Here is a 16,367-nt window from a genome sequence, read left to right on the forward strand (position 1 = left end):
TGGAAACACAAATAATGTTTGCCTTTTTGGTCAAAAATACAGCAGGAACAGGCTGCATTTTTTTGTCAGAGTTCGTTATTAGATTTCATTAGAAAACTTTAATCCCCACAGCGGAGCAATTTGTTGTGTGTGATGAACACAAAAAACAGAATTACAGTGGCTGTCAGTCAGTCCGGCTGTCTACATACAGTATAATTTATCCATTAGAGCTTTATTTTATGTCTGGTCCTGCTACTTTACTTGTACATTTTCTGAATGTTTCCACATCTAGGGTTTGTCCATTTGTGTGTATGTATGTGTACTGCATATGCAATTGTATTTGCTTTAATCGCCTTGGGGAATTTTTTTTTTTTCCCCTCTGTGAGGGTCAGAGGTCATGGTCAGCTGACGAGGGGTGTGGATTCGATATCTTGTTCAAGGAGTTCAAGGGAGCTGGGAATGTTTAACATCAGTGGTATGAAACACGCCATGTGCATCATTTCGACATTAATAAATCATTGCACATTGATTGTGAGCCATTAGTGTAATTACCATAAACACTGAGACCATCTTCAGGAGCATTAATATATTGAATATATATTTGACTTTGCGCAAATTACTAGTAAAGGACTGTTTCACCAAAATAAAAATTCTGTTTATTAGAAATGACTGATGATCTTTTTCCAAAGCCAAATACAAAGTTATTTTCCCTACATTCCCCGTGATTCCAGCCTTCAAATTTTTTTGTATACAATGTAGATGCCTGAGGTAATCCACCACAGTAAACAATTTGTTGTCTTTATTTTGTTCTTGCCAAAGTTAAAGTCTCCCACAGTGGTCACGGTGCATCATGAGAGCAGAGACGGCTTAAAAACTCTACTTGCTGATGTGATTCAAGGCTGGATGTATACAACAAACTTCTGAATGTAGTAAAAACAAAGGAATCCATTATATAATTTTCATAACATCTAAATTTGCTTATTGTGGCTAAATATGCTTATTGAAGGGCAGGTTTCAACTCTCTGCATGAAATGATTGGAAATCTGGGATGTTACTGTAGGAGTTCAACATAAAAATGTTTTGGAAAATGGACAGGACACTTTACAGTTAATCAGCTAAAACCTATAAAAACACCGGTGTGATCGCTTGATGCAACAGTTCAACACTTTTAGAAAATATGTTTATTTGCCTTCTTCCTGAGAGTTCAATACCACTCCAGTTTCTGTCCATTAAATATTAGCTTATCTTAGCATGAATAATGGAAAAGGGAAGATATCTAGCCTGGCTTCACATTTCTTTTTTTTTTTTTGGATTAAACATGGATATAGCACGTTCGTTAGTGAGCCTTAAGGTGCTGGTAGGAGGATTTTGTTGCTGCCGGACAGAGTTGTTTCCAGTCTTTATGCTAAGCTAAACTAACTGGCTGCTGGCTATAGCTTCACATTTGACGTACATTTGTGAGAGTGGTATCAATTTTTTTTTTCATTCAACTCTCAGGGAGAAAATAAAAAGTATTTCTCAAAATGTCAAGCAACTGCTTTAAAGCTTTAAAACAGCAGTGTTAGCCATATCCAGGTTAGGTAAGTGGTTCTCCAGCAGGCGCACACTCAAACAGTTGAACTGACTGGTTGTGCCTCAGTCTTATCAGAGAAGAAATTTGTTTTCATAAAAATGTGCACAACTACAAAGTGTACAGTGTACGCTACCAGTCACTAGAGGTAGAAGGTCAAAAAAGCATCAAGTACACAAAGAGATATAAACATTCAAGATACTCTGATGTGCGTTCATTTCTTTTTTCAAGGTAATAATGTCTAAGTGCGAATAAAGCATCGAGACTTGGTGGCTGATTGCCAGTAGGCTCTTTTGGATTTCTGCCGTATTGATTTTTAGCCATTTTGTGACCACAGTAACACTAAAGAAGATTAATGTGTAACACCAAATAGTAAAAGGGTGCTGTTCTTGGAGTGCAAATGGACCTAGAGCTTTCACAGTTTCTCACAATGACAGATCGTGGAACGAGCGAAAGGCTGTGGTAAAATAATTGATTTATCCCCAGTAAAGTGAGAGGGGGCAGCTTACACTAAAAAGGAACAAGCAGGTTTCATGTGAAATGTGTTCCTATTTTTTAAAAACACGAGTACCATAAGTATTATAATTAATTTCAATGAGTTTTGACAGTGATATGTTGTTGGTTTTACAATGGTCTATCTTTAAATGGCTACACAAGCACTTATTACTGTAGAGAATATTACCCAATATTTGTGCAGCATGTGTGGCGTTTTTCCATTTTCCTGGTGACACTGAGCTTATAATCATCTTTCAGGGAAAAACAGCTTAGAAAGTAATGTAATTTACTTTGGAAAAGCTTGCTACCTTGTGGATCTCTTTTCTGTTTTTTCTATTTCTCTTTATGATAATAGGTCTTGGTCTGTTATACTAGGTCCATTTGTACCCACCAGTGCTGATGTGAAACAAACCGTCTTTGTTCTGCTTGTTCCCTCATTTGTAAATAAACATGTGACCCTGACAAACTTTTCTTCTTTTCTTGTTCAGAGTGTAAAGGACAGTTGTTTTTTTGTTCCGTTCACTACTTTGAGGATGTCACATCTATTTATTTATTTTGCTTAATTTCTTTTGATTGTTGGCTTTGTATTTGGGTGTGAATTAAATCATTTCTATTTTTGCACCACAGGACTCTGTTTTTGAAGTATTTTTCATCAGCGTACAGTTTTTTTACAGTTATTGTGCGCAGTTGTCACGCTCTCTTCCTGTCTGTCTCCTGGCTCTCGTTCCTTCCAAGTTTGGGATTTGCTATTAATCGCAGTCAGAGAACAGTACTGTACCTTATTAGTACCTTAGAATGTAGTACCTAGAATCTAATCCTTTCTCTTAACACTGAAAAAGATGTTACCATAATCGGGCTCACCGTTGGCCTCAGGGTTTAAGGCGCTGACCGTGAACCCGCAGCGTCCCCTTTGTTGCATGTCATTCTCCATTTCTTTCCCCTTGTTTCCTCTCTCTACTGTCAACAATCTAATAAAAAGGAGTGAAATGACCAAAATACTTTAAAAAATTAATAAATAATTAAAAAAAAAAAAAAAAAAATAGATGTCACCACACTATGTTACTGTGCACTAACTGTGTGCACATCCTGGTTTGTTGGAAAACTGGTGACTCATCCATGCACGTCTTTGTATACCAAAACATAATAATACTTTACTAGTGATGTTTTTAAATGGATTTTATTATGACACAGATTATAAAAAAATTAAACTATCTGCAAATGCTTCCTTCAGTCCATTCTCATTAAAAACATTACTAGTGTCCCTGACACCAGATGGTTGATCTCCTATATCCTCCACATATCTCAGGCTGAGGAACTCCCACATCTTTCACTGTTAATTAGCAAAGAGAATAAATGGGATCGAGCTCTGTCTGACTTTTACCTCACAGTGTCTTAGTGCTTCACTGAGCAGCTTTGTAAGTGCAGTTTGTCATGTTTTGATACAAATCAAACTTTGCCATGACCCGCCATGTGTGAAATAAACTTCACAACCCCCTGGCCACTGATAACCAAGGGATAGGTTCATTTGTGTAAAATTATTAAGGCTGTTGATCTTAATTCCTCATAGATGCTCGATTTTGACTTAGCAGCAGCTACTCAGATCTTCTCAGACAAAGATGACCCCTTTGTTAATATGATTTAGGAAAACTAGCACTTGAGAGGATGAGGGAGACAGAGAGCGGAGGGAAAGGGTAATAATGGGAGGAGAGGAAGAAGAAACAGTAAAGGTAGTGAGACAGGCAGACATATGGAGAGTGAAGCTAAGAAGCGGAAAAGAAACAGGAACAGATGATGACTGAGTAGCAAATGTTCGGAAGGGGGAAGGGATGAAGACAGACAGATATATCTGAGCTCTCTAATCTTGTCTGCCCCAAAAGGTACCTGACATTTCACTGCATCATAAGCAAGTGCTGCAGCCCAACCAGACTGAGTATTAGTGGGAGACTACAGGATCAAATAAATAAGATACAGGAGAGAGGGACAGAAAGGGAGAGGTGGACAGATAACATGAGAGATATAACAAAGAGAGCGTTGAGAAGAAGAAGAGATTAGAGAAAGAACGACAAGTAGGAAATTAGAGGCAGACACTAGACTGTCTACATGAAAATGGTTGAAGCGGTGAGAAACCCTCAACCAACTTCTTGTATCATTTACTGAGAAACATTTGTATGTTTTCTTTCCCTGAGATTTACATTTTATTCTCTGTCTTACTATCGTTGCTGATAACCCACCTTTCCGAAATATATTTGGAAATAGTCACACACTGTATAATCAGTTAATATTATATTTCACACAGGTGTAACAGTGTTGGAATGAAACCTTTCAGCTATCGTTTTAACATCAGCTTTCACTGCCACAGCTCATTTAGACCATTTTAAAAGGATTTTTTCCACCTGTCTGTATGTATAATTAATCAGAGTGCAAGACTCAAAGTGTTTGAAACACAGGTCATCTCAACTATTTTATTTCTGCAGTAAAGGCCTTGAGATAAATTCAGCAGTGTTTTGTTCTATTTCTGCATCTGTGAATATGATATCAGTTTCAAAAACATTATTCTATATGTAAAGGTCAGAAGATTCCACCTCAGTAATGTTGCACTTTTTCACTTTCATGCTGGCAACTATTTAGTTTGACAAAATAAATGTAATCAGTGTCTGATTAATAAAATATAAATTTATAAAGTCTTCCTGCCCTTTCTGTTCTGCATTTTATCTTCTGTTTCTCATTTCCTCAGATAATGGTGCTTCATGTTCCATTTTGACATCAGTGAATGAATGCTGTCATTTCTACAAAAACACTGCTTAAGCTTTCTGTGTCGTTATGAACAGAAACATCAGGGTTTGTTTAGTAGAAAAAAAAAATTGTCAATTTTTTTTTCCAATGGATTTTATTATGACACAGAGCTCGACAGAGCTCAATCCTTTCTAAACAGGAAGAATTTTGCTCACCTGGTTTGCTGGAAGCCTGCTGGCTCTGTGCATTTCAGCCACAGGAAGTACTCTGAACTGATTTGTTGGTTTAGTATTTGTCTACACCAGAAGAGAGAATGAGATGTATTTTGTAAGTGGACATCTGCTGCTTGCAACAACCTTGGAACTGCATTTTAGAATATATCTGACCAGTTTTAAAATATAACGAACAGCTTTAAGGCCAGGATCAGCTCATGCATAATGTTACTGTTATTATTATACTATTATAGTCATGATGACAGGTCAGAGTGCGTATTATTAATAAAGTTATATCATACACTGTATCCCATAGTTGGGTAATCAGTTTAGTGATCGTCTGTGATGATTGCAATGTAAAGACTGCAATGTTAATAACAATAATAATAATAACATAATACATTTACATTCTACTGATATATATCAGACCTTGTTATTGAAATTTTTCACCATATAAACATCAAGCTACAGCTGCAACACAAAGTAAGCAAGCTGAGCTAGTAGTAAGCTTGTTTGTGCCAATAATCCTCTTTTTATCATCATCATCATCATTATCATTATTGTCATTATATCTTATTATGATACCTGATGGTGGATGTGGTGTTATGCCATATTTATTTTCCACCAAAATATCCAATTGTGCAGTACAATATCCACCAGGGAAAGATCCTGGTCTTGTTTAACACCAGAAAAGTTCGCAGGGACTTCAGATACGTGTTTATATCTTATCTCTTTTTTGTTCAATCCTTCCTTAACCTTAACCAAAGTTCTTTTGTTGCCTAAACCTAACCACAGCCAGGGCTGTGGATGCCACTGTGCTGTCACAGTCACGTGCTTTGTTTGTCTGCCATCCACCCCTACCGCCTCCCAGCAAGTCCACTTCAGTTAATAAAAGGAACACTTCATTTAGAAACAGAATCAAACAAAAAAAAACAAAAAAACTCATTTACACATAAAAAAAACATAACATAATCCAGCCAGCGGTTACCTTTGTCACCACATAATAATGGGGAAAACAATTTGGTAAATTATAAATGTATTTCTAGAAGACAAGGTTGCCAATTTATAATGGGCTTTGTGACCCAATCAGGCCCGAGACTCCAGATTTTTTATACCATAGACAGCGATAGCAACTGTAAAATTAAGGGAAACACGGAAATTGAACAAAAAATGGGTAGGCTGCGTAAGGTCAGTATAAACTTGGGGCAGCCACCCAGTCTCTCCCTCACCCCTGGCTTCCACTCCTCTATGTTTGGTTGAATTTGGTTCTCTTATACATGCCCATTTGAAGTTACAAGTCTCGTTTGGTCTCCCCTCTTTTGTCCAACCTTGTATCGGGTTGTGACACCAATTATAAAATTGGTACGAGAAATTCACTTGAATTTTTTAGTACACAACATCTGACATTGTTTTTACTAGACTTACAATAAATTAGCTGAAACAATGTTTATGAACAAAAAAAAAAAAAAAAAGACCAAAATGTTTGTGTACTCATGGCTACTTTTAACAGAAAAAATGAAAGACTAGTTTGGTTTTAATAGTAGTCCTGACAGACCAAACTCAATTTCATGCATGGTTTGCAGAGTGAATTTTCTTCTTGATGATCTGTTACACTACTTCCAGCATGGCCAGGGTCTACCCTGGGGTCTCTCCACAGACGTGCCAAAAACACCTCCATAGGAATGGGTCTAGTTCAAATGGCTCCTTCCAAATCGAGGCAGCAGCAGCTCTACTTTCTGGATGTTGGAGCTCCTCACCTCCTAACCATACATGAGGGTTGTAATCAACTGATATATTGAGAAGTTCATCTTCACACTCAGTTCCCTCTTCACCATGACAGTGTGGTACAAAGCCTGCTTTACTGCTCTGCCTTTCCTTTAGGCAGCAAATCACTTCCAACCAAAAGCAGGAATCCATTGTTTTCCAGTAGAGTACCATGGTCTCACACTTGGAGGTGCTGACCCTCATCCCAGCTGCCTCACACTCAGCTGCAAAGCCCCCATCAGTGTGCTTCAGGTCACGGTCCAGTGAAGCAAGTGAAACTACCTCATCAGCAAAAAGCTTTGATGCGGTCCTGAGGTCACCAAATTGGACTCCACTTTACAGCTACAGCAACAGATTCACACACAGAATGAATTTGTTTACCAACCCATGTGTATCAACTTTCACATCGGCCCCTGAGGGTTTCAAAAGACAATGTATCTACTAGTCTTTAGTTTTTTTAACACAACACCTTTAACTTATTTATGTTAGTTTTAAATCAATAGCAGCCCCCCCAACCCGTTCTTCAAAAACTAAATCGATCTATACACCTTTAGCTGAAAGGTGACAATTTTTCACCCCTGCTCTCTGTTACCTTCTCTCTCAAACACAAATCTGGAGTGAAACGGGAATGATACTCTGTTTTTAGGGGCTGACTGATGTTTGTCAGTCCTTTTGGATTTCTGAGCTCTGAACATTACACTGAGGTTTCATCAGTCTCCATTCCCTGTTTAACTCTGTGTGTGTGTGTGTGTGTGTGTGTGTGTGTGTGTGTGTGTGTGTGTGTGTGTGTGTGTGTGTGCGTGCCTGCGTGCGTGCGTGCGTGCGTGCGTGTGTGTGTTCGCATGTGTGTATGTATGTGTCTTTCTATGATTGTGTGGACAAATTTTGGTTTGAAACCATCATTGTTAGGACACTTTTGGCCAGTCTTCACAACTTCAAAGGGCTGTTTGAGGGTTAAGACTTGGTTTTAGGGTTCAGGTTAGAATTAGGGTTAGGTTAAGGTTAGGCATTTATTTGTGATGCTTAAGGTTAGGACAAGGGGCTAGGGAATGCATTATGTCACTTACTGTCCTCGAAACCAATGTAAGACAAGTACGGGGGAAAGTGTAACTGTTTTCTTTTTCCTGTGTATATCTGTGTGTACACGTGTGCACAGAATGATAATCAAGGGTGAGGTTTTGTCCTCGACAAGAGGAAGCCTGGTAGATGCCAAAAGTCGTGATGTCATAATGACACACTGTTCAGAAAATTAAATAATAATGAAAAAAAAATATATATATATATTATATATATATATATATATATAAAATCTCTTGGAACCCAAACATGACCATATTCTCTTTAACCACCGAGAACCACAGAGTATCCCCAAGGACTACTGAGACATCAGATCTCCTAACTTATAACCAAGACCCACTGAATCTGGAATTTTTTTCTTCCCCCTGTGGTACTTTTCGCTGAAAGTGTGTCTTTAAATAAAGTTTACTGGATGCTGAATAATTAAATTACCAACATCAAATCCGAATGGGCTGTCTCACTGGTGGGCCAATGGACCATCAAAAAAATAATCCACGTAGTTTTTACCAGCCCTTTCTGTGTACCTGTCATTCAGGGTGCACATGACAGTGTGCTGCGTGCGTGCTCCGGAATTGGGCTCACTTGCCACTCCCAACAAAGTTTCAACTCTTACCCTCACGTTGAGCTAACGCTAGCTTGAATAAATCTAACCTAAGCCTATTGCAGTTGTTGACGTGTTGCCAAAACTGCATGGATTGGGGAATAATGTTTTCCACACAGGGTTACCTTGCAATCTGACTATGTAACTCGTAGGTTATTTTCATGGGTTATTGTTAGACTAACGGTTTTTTACACTCAGTCTGCCCACTAAGAGAGACAGGGAAAATGCAGTGGTGTCAGGTGTGGGACAAGCCACAGGAAGTAGAAGACCACGAAGAAGAGGGAGACGGAGAGCAGCTTGAGCAGCAGCATCAATAGCTTATATGAGGAAAGATTTGAGGAATATTACAGAGAGAGGATGGCAGCAGCACAGGTTTATAACCTACTCGCACTTACTACCTCTGAGGACAGACTGGACGCTACAGTGACTATCGCCTCTTGAGGTAAAAGTGGTATTACAAGTCGAGACGGGCCTGGGCTGGTTAGCATGCTAACTTCAGTAGATATGTATCTCTGCAACACAATACTTAAACGTCTTTGGCATAATGTCAAAACTGTTTTTTATTCACATTCTCTTGATAATCTTAGTTAATTTTTGAATCTTTCAAACTTAAATATAACCTGCTTATATGCTTTGCTATTGCGACATATCCAACATTAGCATTAACAGCTGTTTACTTACCAAGAGCTTCAGCCATCATTGTGTTTACATGACAAGAGGTTAGAATACGCTCTATGAGCAGCACTACTTCGTCATCCTCTCATGCTGAACTGAGGACAGACTGGACGCTACAGTGACTCAGTGATCACAAAGTGGTATTATGAGATGGGGTGGGCCAGGGCTAGCTGGTTAGCATGCTAACTTCAGTAGAACAAAAGAACTAATAGAGATAGAAGCAAACAAGAGTGTTAACATTAGTATTGCTTTCCATTATTGGAAACAGCTCATGGCGAATAACGGAATGAAATTTGATGCAATGGTAAGTAAACAGCTATTAATGCTATCGTTGGCTATGTAGTAATAGAAAAAACTTATATATAGCACCTTTAATGACATTTAATTTTTTAAATATATGAGTATAAGTATACGGCCCATTTATTAAAATTGCAAATTATCAGTTTGGACCTTCTCCTTCTCATATCAACTTAGACCACCTTTTCACCAAGGTGGAAATATGAACTATGTACTATAACAGCTAGGGTGGAATATGTTTACAATTTTGGCACAGTTTTACTAACAAATCTATAATTTACTAATTTAACTAATTACTACTGTATTTTTATATTAATTGATTTAAGTGATGTATTTCTGTTTAATAAAATTTATTTCAATGGTTTTATTTTTTCCCTGGTATATTTCAACATTTTAGATGACTTGCACCTGTTCAGATATATCTGACCAACTGTAACTTTGCTGTCATAAGGGATAAAAGAAGAGTTCATTTAAATCTTTAAATCTAATATTCCACTGGTTTATACATTTCAATAATTCCTATGAATATTCTCTTTTTGTCACGTTTTATGTTATAACAGGAACTACTGAAGATCATAAAAAGAAAAAAAGATGTAGTCAATAGCCTATTTCATCATGATTATTTTCTGTGTATCCACTTTAGATGGAGAACATCATCCACACACTGCCCTCTCTCTGGGCTGAAACTTAAACTGATGTCAAGGCAGGTATTTCCCTTTAGGCACCATTAAACATTTTGCTAACAGAAAATTGTTACTGTTCTCAAGAAGAGATGGGTGAGATCAATCATCACAGACAAAACTTTCACTCTTTCCCTTTACCCCACTTTTCAACATATTTCAAAGTTGTGTACACAGAGGAGATGTGCTGAAAAGAATGTGTTTACTCGTTTGTTTGTTTTTTGGGGGGGGGTTGGTACATTACCAGCATCCCTCCACACTCAAACCAAACCATAGCATTGAATGCATTATTACGATGTTGGCAGCCTAGACAAATTTAACTGACATTCAAAGCAGATCCTCTTCTCTAACTGTAAATATTGTAAACATCCAGAAATTTGTTGATATAATTTCTGAGAAAAATCAATGGCATCCACCAACAGTGTCTAATTAAGAAACATTCAAGTTTTGCTTCTCCATGTCTAATTGGATTATCCGTGACACTAGCCATTTTGATTTCCCTCAGGTTTATCACATCAGTAGTACAGAGGTTATGCTCAGGCAAGTACAGTAAGCCAACTTTAGATAAAGGAAGAGTTTGACACAACTCTCATATTTCTTCAAGGACCGTTTTGTATTTGGCTGCATTAATGCATCCCTCAATTGTGACCAGTGTCCGTCTCCCTGCTACTGAGAAGCATCCCCATAGCATGATGCTGCCACCACAATGCTTCACCATAGGGACTATATTATCCAGGTGATGAGCAGTGCCCGGTGGAAAAGATTAAATTTTTGTCTCATCAGACAAGAGAATCTTTTTCCTCATGCTCTCAGAGTCCTTTAAATGCCATTTTGCAAACTCCAAGTGGGCTGTCATATGCCTATAACTCAAAGTTGCTTCCATGTAGACACTCTACCAAAAGATGCCTGATTGGTCGAGTGCTATTGAGGTGGTCGTCCTTCCAGCAGGTTTTCCCATCTCTGCAGAGAACATCTGAAGCTCTGTTAGAGTGACTGTTGGGTTCTTGATCCACTCCCTGACCATGGCCCCTCTTGCCCAGTTACTCAGTTTGGCCGGAGTGCCAATTCTAGGACGAGTCTGGGGGGTTCCAAACTTCTTCCATTTCACAATTATTGAGGCCACTGTGCTCCTTAGAACACTAAAAGCTTTAGCAATGGTTTAATACATTTGCCCTGATCTATGCCTCGCTACAGTTTTATCAGAGAGATCTATCCGAGAGATCCTTAGACTTCATGGCTTGGTTTTTGTCCTGACATGCAGTGAGAATTTTGGGATTCTATATACACAAGCCTAACTGTGTCCAATTGTTTAATTTTGCCACAGGTGGACTAAAAGAGATTTCAGTTTTTGATTTTTAATAAATTTGAAAAGAATCCTTCAAAGAATTTGCCAAAAATGTCTTCACTTTGTCTTTATGGGTTACTGTGTGTAGATTGAAGACAAATAGCGATTGTATCCATTTAAAATTAAATTTACAACACAAACTGCAAAAAACCGAAGGTTACTGAATACTTTAAGACACTGTATTTGAGTCTGGACCAACGTTGTGGACAGACTGACTGACATACACAGCAATCCACTGAGCTACGCCGCAAGCGTGGCTAAAAACCATCACAAGTATCTCTAAAGAATAAGAAGGCTTTCAAAGACTTCTTACACACGCAAGACTCTGTTTAAAATGCCTCAGGCTCAAATTAGAATATATGACAGCAGCCTCCAGGTTCTGCTAATATCCTCAGTATAAAGAGCTCCTCTTATATCTAACCTGCAAGTCCACAAGGCACTACTACATTGCATCTAACAGTATCCACCAGAGCTCAAAGCACCTCATTGATAAACCAATCACAGAGGGATCAGTCCAATCTGTCAACCAAGTGGGCAGATCACATTGAGGAAATCCAGGGCTATAGAGGCCCACATCCCACTCCTCTTAATCCAACCACATGCTAGGCCAGATGTAAACAGTGCTGAGGGACCTGTGATGTTGAGCTCATCCTGCTTTATTAGGAAAAGCTAAGAAGCTGGTGATAAACTGGCCTCTGTAGCATTCTTAATGTCCCTCTAGCAGATTTTTGCTTCCTGGTCTGTGCTGCTTGAAGTTGGGAAGCTGCCACCTGACTCCTCACGTCAATCTAGCTGTGACCACCCGCCTGGCCAGGACAACAGTTCTCAGCCAAAGAAGTCCAGACCAAATGACGTCCACCAAATCTTCTGAGTCACTGCGAGGAGGCGCTGCAAGGGGCATTAAGCATTATGTCACGGGAAGACAGCTGCCAAGTTGTTTATTATCAGCAGCCGACCCCCGTATGAGAGATGTGATAGCAGGTGCTTACATTTCAGCAGCCTTGCTTCAATTGCTTTAGACACACTGTACCTTGCAAGAGATCCATTACTCAAAAAATATTCCTTGACTGTCCCTGCTGAGGCCTGCTAGGAACTGTGGAGAAGAAACCACACACACACCACCACACTGCAGAGTCTCACCCTCACCTCAGCTGATCCTTGCCAAAAATAACTCCCTCTTAAATCCAGACGCTGTCCCACTGTGACAATGTACAACTCATCCCTTAACCAAAACTTCCACGATACCTGCCTGGACAGCTTGAAAAAAAATTATCCTCATAGAAGCCTTAATGAATCCTGCAAGCTCAATTTTCGTGAGATATTAGTCTGGATTCACTGAAAATCAATTGAGTCTGGCAGTTGGAAGTAGAACCAATCAGTGAACTCAGAAGAGTGATGTGGATTATGATGACAGCAAGTGGACTGTTTACATGTGATTCGAGCATCAGATTTGGTTTATATGATTGACAAATTAAAGAAAATTCCACTCAGGCCACACAAATACAAACCCCAGATGAATTTTAAAATCCAGTCTTACCCCGTCAATTATAATCAAAGGTTTCAAAAAGGGTGAACATCAAAAGTTATGGCCCCACTTACATTGTACAGTATGAGTTACTTTTAGAGAGAGTGCAAGAAAGAGGATAGGGGAGAACATGAGGGACAGAAATAAAAGATAAGAAACAAACAAGAGGAAAACAAAACTGACTGTAGATAAAAGATAAATGAAAAGAAACACTAAAGGTAAACCGATGAGAACAAAAGGAGAAAGGTAGAGAAGATATGAGCTAAACAAAGTAGCGTAGGAGTGCAAAATGAATGGGCACAAGCAGTCAATATAATGTTAGCCCCTAGTTTAGACCCTGTACTTTGTAGTCAGAGTGTAAACTAAATATAATGAAAAAGCATGCATGGCTGTTATAGGTCATTACAGCAGTTTTAAACAGCTTTAGCTATAAAATGAGCTTCACTGCAGATGTTTTCACTGAGCAGGCCTTCAAAGAGAATACCAGAGGAATTCTAATATTTTTTTGAGTTCTATCAACACTGACAATATTTGTTTATTCTCTTTCTACAGAACATACATACAAAACTCTCAGCTTTTAAAAAACACCTGTCTGGCCCCACGAGAAATGACAAGACATCGGTCCAGTGTTATGGCTCAATTAAAGGAGTTTACAAATTCATCTCACTCCCCCAGCTGGGTACAGCTGACCACATTGAGTGCAATTTATTCCAGCATATCGCTCATGCCTGCAGAGGGGGAAGTGTTCGCCTGAAAGGTGAAACTCTGGTCAGAGGAGGCAAGGCTGTCCATACTGCACAGGGTGGGAGGAGTGCATCAAATCATCTTGGGACATCTCACAGAAGTTTTCATGGGTATATGACACTCATGGGTGTCATATTGTGAGGACATCAATCTGTTTATTCCTTTTCTGTGCACAATGTTTTGGATACTTTTAAACATTGTAAAACTACAACAAGTCCTTGCCCTGATAACATTGATAGCCGTATGCTGTCCCGCTGTGCTGATCAAATAGACCCTATCTTTAATTATATTTTAATGCAATTCTTTCAGCAAAAGGGTCCCTGAACTATGGAAACAATCAACACTAGATCCCATTGCAAATAATTGCCTTCCTAAGACTCTGAATGACTACAGGCCTGTAGCCTTGACTTCACTAGTTATGAAGTCGTTTGAAAAGTTGTTTAAAAAGGAACTCCGACAGGACAGAGCATCTTCTCGACCCATTATAGTTTGCATATTGTACCAACAGGGGGGTTCAGGATGCAACTACAACTCTGCTCAACTTCATTTTTAGCACTTAGAGAGTAGTAAGAACCATGCCAGACTGTTGTTTGTGGACTTCTCATCAGCTATTAACACCATATAGCCTCACCTGCTGGTGCAGAAGCTTGTTGAGCATTCTGGGTTGGACACTAACATTGTTGGCTGATCTAAGACTTTCTTACTAAGCGATCTCAGAGAGTGAGAATGAATGAACATTTCTCTGGACTAACTTCAACCGCCTCTCCCCATGTCTGTGTCCTCTCTCCTCTCCTCTATATCCTGTACACTAATGACTGCCGCAGTGAGAATGAACCAACACATTGTGAAGTCTGCAGCTAATACAGTTATACTGAGCCTGCTGAAGGAGGAGGAAACGTCCCATGGTCCTGTCATAGATTATTTTTCAAGATGGTGTCAAGAAGCCTTTTTGGAATTAAAATGTGACAAAGACCAAGGATGTGTGTATTGATTTTAGACATCATGACTCAAACCTTGTCAAAACAAAAATTAATGGTCAGGATATATAAATCATTGAGTCTTACAAGTACTTGGGCACTATAATTGATAATAAGCCAAGCTTTGATTGCACCAGTATGTTGTGTAAGAAAAAGCCATAAACGTCTCTTTTGTCTGAGGAAGCTTGTTGAGTTTGATGTTGTAAAGTCCTTGATGACTCTGTTTTATAGATCTTTTATTGATTTGATTTTTACTTCCTTTTATCTGTTGGTATGCTTCATTCAATCTAAAACAGAAAAATGCAAAAAGGTGGATCAAGGTCTGTAGCAGTATCACACGTACTCAACACAAAAGTCTGAAAATGTCTGAGTTGAACAAAACAACAGTTGTTAAATAAAGCAGATTCCATTCTGTCTGACTGCACCCATCCCCATCCCCTGCACCTAGAATTTCAGACCTTGCCTTCAGGTTCCCACTTATACCCACAAGCCAAAACCACCAAATACAAACAAATAGTCATTCATACCCTCAGCTATTTAACTGCTAAACTCCACTAGCAAAAGGTAATATCAGTTTGACCACCCAATCATGCTTGGTAAACATTGCTTTTAATTTTAGTAGTACTTAAACATAGAGTACTGATGTACTGTGTTATTACTGCTGCACAACCAATTGTTCCTCTGGGGACAAATAAAGTTCAAAATGACTTGACATCATGGCAAATTTTGAAAAAAAAAAAAAAAAAAAAATCTGTGCATCAGTTCATAAAATTAATTAATACACAACAGCAACTGTGGATATGAGTATGACATGACAAAATAAGATTGTGTGACAAAGTATGACCAAAAAAAAAAAAAGTGTGATGAGTCTGTGCTAATTTATGCCTGTATGTGCCTGCTTGTGTTATTAACTGAAGAAGAAATGAGATACTGAGAGTAGCTCTGTGACTAATTGTAAGAAAACTACCTTATATGCATGTTAGAGTAACAAAGCAAAGTTAGTGTGCACATATGCACACCCAATACACAGATACAGTAAATTTGGGCGGGTTTATGTGTGTGGTTGCCTAATATATCCTCATCACTTTTCATTTAGATTTTAGTCACTGCTAAATCTCCCGAAACTTTTCAGCTTGGATAATACACTGTACTTTATCCTAAGAAAACCCATGCTGTCCATAAAGAATATTTATGAGGGGGACTAATTTCCTATATGGAGAGTGTGTGTGCGTGTGTGACAGAGACACAGAATCAATGTATAAAAACGTAGCTCCATGTGATATCTACTTCGCTGGAAACTGAAAGCCTGCATGTCTGTCTCCTTTATTATCCCATAAACACACTATTCACATGCATTTGCGTATGGGTAACAGTGTCCGAAAGCATGAGCGCTTATTCTTATGAATGGAAATGCACACAGGGATATTTCTCACAGCCAATTAGACACACTCACTACTGCCCTACTGTACACCATTAAAAATCAAAGGAAAACGCTGAAAGCAGAAATTCAACTGTAGCTTATCATTACCATGCTCACATTGTGGCAGGAACATCAAAGGAAATCCCTTCGGCTCAGATAACTACATCTCTTATAGTCAATAAAATAATAAAAATATAGTGGCAAATGGAAGAAGCTTGGTAAAGCAACTAAAGGAGCAGGTCAGTGTTTGGAAGCAGTGTAAGGTAAGTATGA

At 38.7% G+C, this 16,367-nt stretch overlaps 1 protein-coding gene across 3 annotated transcripts in view; it reads right to left on the reverse strand.

Moving 5' to 3' along the window:
• The window catches only part of LOC120794181 (protocadherin-15-like), a 258,482-nt gene that overhangs the window by 223,432 nt on the left and 18,683 nt on the right, over window positions 1–16,367 (reverse strand). The window contains exon 2 of one of the 3 annotated variants that reach the window (XM_040134962.1): window positions 4,993–5,073. The exons of the other annotated variants lie outside the window; for them this stretch is intronic. The gene's annotated coding sequence lies outside the window, so the exon portion shown is untranslated. The remainder of the gene's footprint in view (window positions 1–4,992; window positions 5,074–16,367) is intronic. 3 annotated transcript variants of the gene reach the window in all.

This window comes from Xiphias gladius, chromosome 9 (genome assembly GCF_016859285.1).
Source record: "Xiphias gladius isolate SHS-SW01 ecotype Sanya breed wild chromosome 9, ASM1685928v1, whole genome shotgun sequence".
NCBI lineage: Eukaryota > Metazoa > Chordata > Actinopteri > Istiophoriformes > Xiphiidae > Xiphias > Xiphias gladius.